This window comes from Panthera leo, chromosome F2 (assembly GCF_018350215.1).
Source record: "Panthera leo isolate Ple1 chromosome F2, P.leo_Ple1_pat1.1, whole genome shotgun sequence".
Lineage (NCBI taxonomy): Eukaryota > Metazoa > Chordata > Mammalia > Carnivora > Felidae > Panthera > Panthera leo.
The window spans coordinates 68,438,518-68,450,341 of NC_056695.1; positions in this window are offsets into that span (position 1 = coordinate 68,438,518).

The window sequence follows — 11,824 nt, forward strand, 5'->3', positions numbered from 1 at the left end:
CATGGGACTAGAACTCGTGAACTGCAAGATCATGACCTGAGCCAAAGTCAGACACTTAACTGACTGAGCCACCCAGGCGCTCCTCCCATTGGATTCTGACCTCCATAAAGTATTTTACACTCATCTTTGGATATCCAGTGCCCATCAAAAAAACTGCAATTTAATAGTCTCTTTATATATGCTTACATGAATAAACAGACATAAAAGCACATTGAGATTTCCCTTTTATCTAAGCAAAAGTGAGACCACACTGGGTCCAATAAATGGATAGCAGTTACATATTTTATGTGCATCATTTGAAGTGATTTTTGTATTTCCATAGGCAGTTATTGAGTGCCCAACTACATGCAAGGCACTGGTTCAATTTGAAGAGCAGAAGGGAAAAGACCTTGTTGTATTCTTTTCCATGGTAGGAAGATTCTACTCCTTACCACTGAGTTCCTCATTCCTCTCCAAGAAAGAAGGAATTGCTCCTTCAGTCAGAGTCTATAATTTGTCTGCCTTTCTATCCCACGACTCAAAGGAAGGAGGGAATCAGAAGGTCCCACCTAAGCCTCAAACTTGATATATACACTTTACTCAAGTTTTATTGGAGCTTTGCTCTAGGAATTGCATGGTGCTATGCCACTAAATAAAGTAGTACTTTGTTTTCCATGTGACAATGGCTCTTTTATATATAGCTCTCCAAGAAACTGTCTTTGGTTGGGGTGGGGGTTTTGGGGGCTGGAGAGAGGATGGAGAAAGTAGAGATAAATTATGCAGCAGGATTCAGGCTTTTCTGTGTTTCTAGCTGTACCATCAAAAAAACTACTGAAATTCATTCCTCCATGAAAGAAAAGACACATGAACCAACATCATCTCACCCTTGCCCTCTAAAGATTGCAATTTAATGACCTTATGAAATCTACGTGAATGGGAAGAGCTGGTACATTAGTTTCCTAGGGCTGCTGTAATAAGGACCACAGCCTGGATAGCTTAAAACAACAGAAATGTATTGTCTCGCAGGATAGGAGGCCAGAAGTCTAAAACCAAGGTGTTAAAAGGATTGGTTCCTTCAGGGGATGGTGAGGGAGAATCTGTCCCATACCCGTCTCCTAATTTCTGGCTATCTTCCATTCTTGGCATTCTTTGGTTGTAGATGCACTATCCTGATCTTCACGTGGGTGTCACATGGCATTCTCCCTTGTGTGGTGTCTGTGTCTTTCTGTGTTCTCTCTCCCTCTAAGAACACCAGTCATTAGATTGAGGACCCACTCCAAACTCAGGATGATTCAATTTTGAGATTAATTACATCTGCAAAGACCCTATTTCTTTTTCTTTTTTAGTTTCAAGTTTTTATTTAAATTCTTGTCAAATAACATACAGTGTAATGTTAGTTTCAGGAGTAGAATTTGGTGATTCATCACTTACATACAATACCCAATGCTCATCACAACAAATACCCTCCTTAGTACCCATCACCCATCTAGCCCCCCACCCCCACCCTGCACCTTCCCTCCATAAACCCTCAGTTTGTTCTCCATAGTTAAAAGTCTGTTTTATGGTTTACCTGTTTCTTTACCCTTCGCGTTCATCTGTTTTGTTTCTTAAATTCCACGTAATGAGTGAAATCATATGGTACTTGTCTTTCTCTGACTGACTTATTTTGCTTGGCATAATCCACTCTAGCTCCATTCACATCATTGCAAATGGCAAGATTCCATTCTCTTTTTTTATGGCTGAGTAATATGCCATTGTGTGTGTATGTATGTGTGTAACGAATATATACCGACTCCTTTATCCATTCATCAGTGGATGGACATCATTTGAGCTCTTCCTATAGTTTGGTTATTGTTGATGATGCTACTATAAACATTGGGCTGCATGTGCCTCTTCAAATCAGTATTTTTGTATCCTTTTGGTAAATACCTACTAGTGCAATTTCTGGATTTGTAGGATAATTCTATTTTTAAATTTTTGAGTAATTTCCATACTGTTTTCCAGAGAGGCTGCACCAGTTTGTATTCCCATCAACAGTATAAGAGGATTCCCCTTTCTCTGAATCTTCATTAACATCTGTTGTTTCCTATGTTGTTCATTTTAGCCATTCCGACAGGTATGAGGCCGTATCTCATCGTGGTTTTGATTTGCGTTTCCCTGATGATGAGTGATATTGAGCATCTTTCCATATGTCTGTTAGCTATCTGTATGTGAAGACCCTATTTCAAATAAGGTCACACTGTGAGGTTCCGGGTGAGCAGAAATTTCTAGGGGACACTCATCAACCCACCACAGCTTCTTAAGACAAATGATAGAAAATGGTGTTATAAGCATGCTGTATGTGAAAGAGACATTGATCTGGGAATCAGTAGATGTGCCAAAAACAAGCTGTGCAACTGAATAATTAAATTAAACTCTCATTCTCTGAGTTTTGGTTACCCAGTCAGTGAAATAGGATATTTATTTATTTACTTACTTCCTTATTTACTTATTTATTACTTATTAATTATTTATTTTTTTACATTTATTTTATTTTTGAGAGACAGAGAGAGTGTGAGCAGGGGAGGGGCGAAGAGAGGGACTCACAGAACATGAAGCAGGCTCCAGGCTCTGTGCTGACCAACGGAGCTACCCAGATCCCCCAGCGAAATAGGATATTTAAACCGGGATCTCAAGTTTGAGAGGCTCTAAAGACTCATGCAGGCAATCCTTTACCACAGTAATCCTCACATCTCTCCACATTTGACTGTCCCTAAGGTCTCTTATTAAATCTTATTTTCTGTAACCTCTTATGTAGATTCCTAACAAGAGCCTCAATCTAATGCCTCCTCATTCAGTTTCTTGCATTCTATTACTAGGGTAGCCATACAACATAACCTCTTTATAGGATAACTTTGAGAGTAAATGATACTAAAAATTACTACGAAAAATTACACGGGGACAGTAGGTCAAGATCGGAACTATCTCAGGCAAACAGGGTCATGTCATTTATCTATCAAAACTGTTCCCAGATTTGTCACTGCAACTTAATTGTAAGTTACTATGTCTAATGATAGCTTAGATCATGAATGGTAAGATCCATGCCCATGACCCAAATTACCAATTAACCATAGAGTTTTTTTGGTTGTTGTTAAATCTATAACTAACTCGCGAATCCTTCTCAATACAATGTTCCAGGTAGGCACTGGCAAAGGATAGGACTTAGCAAACAACATGGAAACTATTTTCTACATCTTACTGTGAGAATTACCAGTTTTTCTCTATGTAAGTGTGCTCCTTACTAAACATTAAAACTGTAATTTTTAAGGGTGAAATTCTAAAAATTAAGATTCCACACATTTAGTGGCATAATATGTTAGGAGGGAGTAGCCAATGAGATGCTTTTCAAAACATTTTTAAAAAAGATAAACTAAAGAAAAATATGTTCTATGTAGATAAAGAATGATTCTCACAACTGCTCTATTTCTGTACTTTTTATTTGAATTTTCAAGGGGATTTGAGGAAAGAATTAAAAAAAAAAACAGTAACAATTTAGGTTCTTTCTACACCTGCTAAATTAGAATAGAATGCGACAGTGGCCCACATGAGATAAAACTGATTTCATGTTGACTGTTTGCTGGGAAGGGAAGAGAGGAGAAGCAAGTCAACCCATTGACTCCTTTTATGGAGGGAGTGGTGGAGGGGCAACTGGGAAGAGACATTTCTGAGAAAGAAGCCTTGTGTCCCAGTCTAATTGCCTTTTAACCTACTAATACTAGACCTCCAGTCAATCAAACAATGGCTTCTGCTAGCAGAATACTTATCTAAGGAATGTTTTTAGTAGAATGTGCCTGGTTGTCTAGGTTTGTTTACAGCAAACAAATCTGGGATGCATGGATTCATGAGAGGTGCCTCCCTGGAAGAGGTTGGATAAACTAGGTAAGTCTCTGAGTATAAAGTGAAAGAGCTTTGAGAGTTAGTGACATTTTACTTAGAAACCACATCAGTCAACCTGGGCCATAACTCATCTGATGTAGGCAGAAAGGGCCTGGGAAGTAGCACTGGGGGCCTGGGCCTTTCCCTGCTCTGCCTGTGTTTTTGTGACAACTTATCTTCTTGAAGACATTAGTAAGGTCTGGTAGTAGATAGAAATCTCTGATTCTTGAGTCTCATTACGCAGTTTGATCTTTTGGGTTGTCTCAGCTTCCTACAATTTAAACTCTCCTTTACATTTAATTGTTTTTTTACTGAACAACAGTACTGGGAACCATGAAAAAACCCTGAAAGACATGAAATAGACAACATAGAATTGAAAATGGAAACCACAGCGAAAAACACCGAAGGAGGTCTGATAACAAATTTGAGGTTGGCAGCAAAAGTTTGCACACCTGGGAGTGACCTAGACTCAGAGTAAGAACCAACTCCGTGGCAACCAGAAAAGCAATGCACTCGTTTGGCCCATAGGAATAGCTTGGCCCTTGACCATACAGCCACATAACCTCACCTGGATGTTTGCCTGCAGGTGCAAGCAAAGGGTGTGGGAGCTTGTGTCACATATAAGAGACAGTACCCTGGATGTCTGGTCACTCCAGGAAAGAATGGTTGGCAGTCACTCTTGGACACGTAGTGTTCTCAGTGAAGACAGCCCCAGAGCCACGTTCTGTGGTTACCTCCAGCCGACACTGCAGAGAGATGCATCAGACGGTCTGATGGGAAACTTCACATACAAAAATTAACATACAACTTGGAATCCCTAAACATCTGGGGAAAGACAACACTTGAGGAAAACTGAGAAGGAGCTTAGGAGATCCAACAGCTTTGTGTGTTGGTCAAATGTGCTGCCTCAGAGCTACAATTAGGAGAAAAGATTCCGACTTAGGAGCCTCCTAGAGGAGAAACAGTCTCCTTAGAATAATGTGGGGCATATTCCGATCCTTTGGTTTGTCATTCATGCCCTTGGTTCTCAGAAGCAAGACTATCTCAGTCTGCACTAGAGCCCAAGGAGAAAAGACGACAAAACAAAACAAAACAAACTCCAGAACAATTAGGCCACTGCTCAGCCTGGCTAACATAATGAGTGAGAACATTTTGCTAAGAGTTTGATGTCATTAAGACCTTCCTTGGTTCTGGTGGGAAAATTGGGGCAATTGTTATAGAGGTCAGAGAAACCATGTTTTCTCAATGGATGTAGTGCTCTCCAAATGGATCAAAATTGATTACATTTCTGAAGAGTTCTTGAGATTAAGGGGAAAAAAAAGTATGCAAAGAGATTTTCTTTTCCTTGACATTGGAAGGAAAGAAAATTTGTGAAGAGGGTTACCAACCTCAAAATGTCATGTATAAATAATGCTTCTGAACCTCCCAAGGAGAAAAACTCCAGGCCAGAAAATAATTACAAAGATTCAGGAACTACATTGCTCAACTGTATCATTCAATGTCTTCTGGCTAAGGCAGGAAATTCCTTTATGGGGGCACAGAGGAGAAAAAAAACAAGTGTTCCTCAAGGTTTGGTTAAATATCACCTTAATAAAAATATTTTTGAAAACACAAATTTCTTTATCAAAATTAATTGGGGAAGACACAGATTAAAAAAAAAAAAAACATTGTCTTTAACTTAAAGGCCAAGGAGAAACCAAAACAAAAATTACACACTTTAAAATTTTATAATTCAAATTCTGCTTGCATTTTCATTATCCTGTTCTATTTTGCGAAATTTACTTAATTCCCTGAGCCTTTCTGTCTTCATCAATAAAAGAGGGATAATATAGACCTGGTATGGTTTTGAAAAATAATTATAAACTAATACATATTTATTTTGGAAAAGAAACTGGAATAATGAAAATCTAAATCTATAAAATTCCATCTCCACCATCTTTTCCCATCAGAATAAAATTTACTCACCTAACATTTGATGTAGTACCTAACTCATGCTAGATGTTCTATCACTATTTGTTGAATGAATGAGTAAATAGTCTTACGTCTCTGAGTTGGGGCAGTAGATAGGCACCAGGCTGTGGATGGTTTGAATCCCACACTGAAGAGCCCTTATTTTGATCTGACAAATGTTTTCATAAGATTTGATATGATCATGTGGAATTGGGAGCTAAATGTTTGGAGATTTGCATGATTCATGCTGGGTGTTTCCAAGTATCTGGATAGTTTCTTATCTTACTGACAAAACAAGTCTATAATCTGTACACTGTTACCCACTATCCTTCCTAGTGAGGGAATTGAGGCTAACAATAGTTAAATACCTTTTGAAACTTCCCCCAGCTACGGAGTATTACCGTGATTTTCAAACCAAAGTTTATATGACTACAAAGTCTCTTTTCCATCTGTTAAGTCATACCTCCTTTCCAGATAGGAAAAAAAAAAAAAAAGTCACACTTCTTAGTATTACACTCAAGGCTCCCCACACTATGCAGTTCTGGGATGACAATGAAAAACGAATCATGACCTTCAAAGGGCTTTTTTTTTTCAATAAAGCTGTCTCTGCTCCTTATCCCTTCCTTCCCCTTGCTGATGTTGGAATTGATGTCTATTTTCCTTTGTTTCTAATATTTTGTATGTATACAAATTTATTTTTATATTTTAGTATTATATATTGTATATAAAATATATCTCTAATTGTTACATAATTGACATATAACATTATTTTAGTTTCAGGTGCACAACACGATGATTCAATATATGTGTATATCGCAAGATGATCACTGCGATATATTTGGTTCACATCCATCAACACACATGGTTACAATTTTTTTTGTGTACTTTATATATTATCATCATAAAATCTTTGGTGCATAGAGAAGGACCTCAGGATTTGCAGCAGAATTATGTTGATTGACTTTTCTCCAGTAGCCCAGTAACATCCTTTCAATCCTTCTTGTCTGAGAGCCTGAGATTTTCAAGGAGTCATAGGTATGGAATCCCAGTCAGCACTGGGGCAGGAATGAACAGATTATTCTTTTTTTTAATATTTAGTTAAAAAAATTTTAATGTTTTTATTTATTTTTGAGACACACACACACAAAGCACGATCTGGGGAGGGGCAGAGAGAGAGGGAGACACAGAATCTAAAGCAGACTCCAGGCTCTGAGCTGTCAGCACAGAACCCGATGTGGGGCTCAAACTCATGAACCTGGAGATCATGACCTGAGCCGAAGTCGGGTGTTTAACTTACTGAGCCACCTAGGCACCCCAATGTTTATTTTTGAGAGAGAGAGAGAGAGAGAGAATGAAGGGGAAGGGGCAGACAGAGAGGGAGACACAGAATCTGAAGCTGGCTCCAGACTCTGAGCTCTCAGCACAAAGTTTGATGCAGGGATTGAACTCATGAACCACGAGATCATGACCCAAGCTGAAGTCAGATGCCTAACCAACTGAGCCACTTAGGCACCCCTGAGCAGATTATTCTTGAGAGAACAATCCTGTTTCTTCTAACCTCAGGCTCCAAACTCCACCATGGAATCAGTCTTCTAATTCCCTCCTCCTCCTGCCTCCTCTTTCTCCAAAGAGGCGGGAGACCTCTTTAGAGAATACAGAAGCTAATTGGTTCTTTCAGCAGATCAAATTATCTGGATAAGTTCATGGGGCAATGTATGAATGGAAGTGAAAGATAATAACCAAGAGCACTGGGTTATAATAAAATGAGAAGAAATTAGATGAAAAGAGCACCGTGTAACTAGAAAAGTGGAATCGCCTTCTATATGGGGTTGACAGCGCCTTTTCTTCTGGAGTCAAAATAGAACAGAACAAATCACGAAAGAGCTTCCATGTAAGGCAGTCCTGAGTGTGACATTGGCAAATACGTTGACCTCTTCAGTTCCCTAATTTCTATGGCTCCGAGAGCAAACATTCCCCGCTGCCTCACTGAAAAAGAGGTGTCTCTTAATGATATTACTGAATGCTGACCTTTTCAAGAAAAAGAAGCCCAGACAGTTATTAATTAAAAAGAGAGAGAGAGAGAGAGAGAGAGTAACTGCAGTGTCAGCTCGAATTTGAACCTGGAGATCAAACACCCAGTTTCAAGGCTGTGACAGGAGTTCCCTCAGACATGTGCAGGTTCAACGTGTGTTTCATAGAAGAACAACTTCCTTCTGGTCTCAGGGCTCAGATTTGTTACACTGGCAGTAATAGTCATGAAGATTTCAATTCCATAATTTGTGCTTGCTGTCATCTTCACTGCCACCTGGTATACTAAAAATATTATTAGGCGTTGGGTTTTGAATTTAGAAATAAAAAAGCGTGCAGCATTTCCATATGGTGTATTACACTTTGAAAATGGTCTATATACTACAAATGGAGTAAGGTATTCTTTTTATTTTTAAAATTTTTAAAGTTTATTTATTTATTTTGAGAGAGAGAGAAAGAGTGCACAGGAGGGGGTGAGAGAGAGAGAGAGAGAGAGAGAGAATCTCTGCCAGCACAGAGCCTGATGTGGGCCTCAAACTCACGGACTGTGAGATCACGACCTGAACCGAAACCAAGAGTTGGACGCTTAACTGGCTGACCCACGCAGAGGCCCCTAAGTTATTCTTTTTAATGGAGGGAGGACTAAAGTATATGATGTGTGTGTGTCTGCTCTGTGAAGACTGATCCGGTCTGAGAGATGGGCATTTTAAATTCTCATCCATACCCAGCCAAGATTAGAGTTAGCTATGTGATTTGAGGCAGGTCAGCTCTTTTTTTATTTATCTCAGATTCCTGATTTATAAAATTAGGGGCCTCTCTTCTAAGAGCCTGTGGCAGGCTGAATAATGGTCCTCCAAAGATGTCTGTGTCCTAATTTCCAGCATCTGCATATGTTAGGCTCTGTGGAAAGGGGAATTAAGGTTGCAGGTGAAATTAAGGTTGCTAATCAGCAAACCTCGAGACGAGGGGAGTAGCCTGGATTATTGGGGTGGGCCCAATGTCATCGTAAGAGCCCTTATATGTGGAGGAAGGAAGCAGAAGATAGAGAACCGGAGAAAAGTCAGTGTGAGAAGGACCTTGCTGACTTCAAAGTTGGAGGAAAAGGCCACTAGTCAGGACCCGTGTAGCTTTTGCAGTAGCTGGAAAACGCAAGGACAGGGATTCTCCCCTAGAGCTTCCAGAGGGAATGCAGCCCTGTGGACACCTGATCTTAGCCCTGCCTTCTCCTTTCATGCTTCTGCCCTCCAGAACTATAAGATAATACATGTGTGTTGTTTTAAGCTATTAAGTTTGTAGTAATTTGTTACAGTAGAAATTTAGAGCCCTTTGAGAGCCACTTGTTATGCAGCTGATATGAAGTTTTCTGGGTGAGCATCCAGGAATCTTAGCTTTTCCCATTCATTTCCTTACACTGACCGGCAGATCTGCCCTCACGAGGGCTAATTGGCAAATTGTGCAATCAGGAGGATGTGTGATAGCCTTCAATTTAGGGGAAGCAAATTAACTTTGGGCAGGCAGTTAGGGCTTCAAAGCAAAGTGGCATCCTGGCCCTTTTCCACTGTCACTGGCAAGCCAAATAGGAGTGGTTTGCTCTAAAGATCCAGGCCTCGTGTGGGTGTGCTGACAGCAGAGGGTCCAAAAGAGAAAAGGAGAACTTCCCTGATTTTTCACCGTATCGTTGGTAAATAATGATTGACTTACATCTTATTTTCCAAACCAAATGCCACTGTTTCCTTTTATCTCATTGTGTTGGCTAATAATGCCTTAAATGTTCTGCTAAATAATAGGGGTGATAGTGGGTAACCGTGTATTTCTCCTAACTTTAGTGGACAAGATGATACAGCCTATAGTGTTTCCCATTAAATACGATGTCAGTTTGGGGGGCAAGGTACTTATTATCATGTTAAAGGTGTATCTACCAGTTTATATTTTATTTGATGTTTTAACATGAATGGGTGTTGAATTTTGTCAAATATATTTCTCATCAAGGGGGATGTTGCAAAATTTCTGTACATAGTTCTATAATACGGTAGACTGCATTCATCAATTTCTAATGGAGTTTATCATTTAGGAGTATGCTAGAAGACAAATAAACAAGTAAAGTGTATGTCACATGGTGATTGATTCTGGAAATGGAGGCGAATCACAGCTTGCAGGTGGGGAAGAGTAGGGGTGCAAATACTTTATGTGCAATAAATGCTAAACTCATTTTTTCCTTTATTTATTCAATAAATGTTTGGAGATCCAGTTTTTGGACATCCACATCCATTAACTATACTCAGCAGACATTGTGGGTACCCTGGAATACTTAGTCTGTGCCAGGGATGTAATTTGAAAACAGGAATAAGATGAAATGTCCGCCTTCAAGGGCTCCCTGGATGGTGTGGAAGGACCTATTTGAAGGAACAACAATCCAGGATACGTTTCAAAAACCAATAGGAGAAAGATGCACGCCACCTTTCCATGCAGGAATATTCTTGGACTGTCAAAATTCACTACCTCTTGTCACTCTGCTTGGAGATATGTCCAGGATAGCCAGAGGGGAGATTAACTGATCCAGAAGTCACATGCATTTAAAGATAAGAAAGGATATGTTTGTTCACCAAAACATGTCAGTTACATATTAGACTTGTCTTCTTCATGTCCCCCAATGTCTGTTCTGGAGCTGTGGTAGACACTTGTTTTGACTGCCTTACTCCTTAGCTGTATACATTTCTCAAGGGAAGATGGAGAGAATTGTAATCCATCTTCTAGATCTATGGAACGTGTTTCCACAAATCCAGCATTGAGGGAAGATTCACAGACATCTACCTACAGTAATTTGTGACTTACTGGCACTGGCCTGTAGCAACTAGGTGCTCTCTATGTTAAAGGAAGACAACACTAATGGTCTTCCTGGTCAGTTGACAGTATTCATTGTTTTCCCTTTCTAAACAGGTGGTGCAAATCTCTACATTCATTTAACACCATTCCAAAAGACGAGTGAGTCATTTCTCTCCCATTTTTCAGGATAGCACCAAAATAATCTATTTTCTGTGTTGGATTCAGAGAAGCCTGCCTTTCTTGGACAGTGGAGCAGTGGCTTTCACACACTGACATCTGGCCGGTCACTTTTAGGGGTTATCTTCCCTTGTTATTGGCTGTCACTGCCTTTCTGACTCTTTCTTCAGCAGAATTGACTCAAAGTATGACCTTGACTCCTCCCCAGCTTTACTATCCTTCTCATAGCTTAGACCCGGCATGAGCAATATATCCTTTCAGACAAGTTTTCTCTTTTTCAATTTCTATTTTAAAATTGCAAATAGCTAGCAGCCCCTCATGAAGCAGGTCCCAAGTTTCCATTAAAAAGAATCAAGAAATAAGAAGAAAAAGATGAGAAAACCAATATTAGGTGAGCTAGATGGATGAACATTAACCATCATAGTTCACTCTGTCTCGTGGACCTTCTGCTGATCTCCTCTTACAAAGGAGCGCATGCTTAAAAATGTAGGGGTCAACTCGTTCCACCATATATACCAAGCAGGATTGTGAATAGCTACTCCTATAATACATTTATTAATTCCTTGTTATTTATGAAGCATCAATTGTGTGCCATGTAATCTAGGTGGTGCGGATAAAGCAGGTAGTAAGACAAAAGAAATAAACCACGCCTTCATGGTGGTTACATTCTAATTATGGGATAACACAACAAATAACAATTGTCAGTGATGTGGGGAAAAATAAACATGATAAGGGGGAAAGGAAATGTTGAGAGTTAGTCTTTTTATTTAAGGCTATCAGGGGATTTCTGAGGGTATGAGTATGGGGATGTTTCTGATGGATGGTGCAGCAAACCATAGATCCTTAATGTGGGGGCTTGGTTCAGATGCTCAGGAAATAGCAATAAATAAAAGGCAAGGTTGGTAGGATTGAGATCATCGAGGCACAGACAGCTGGATTGTAGAGAGTGAGA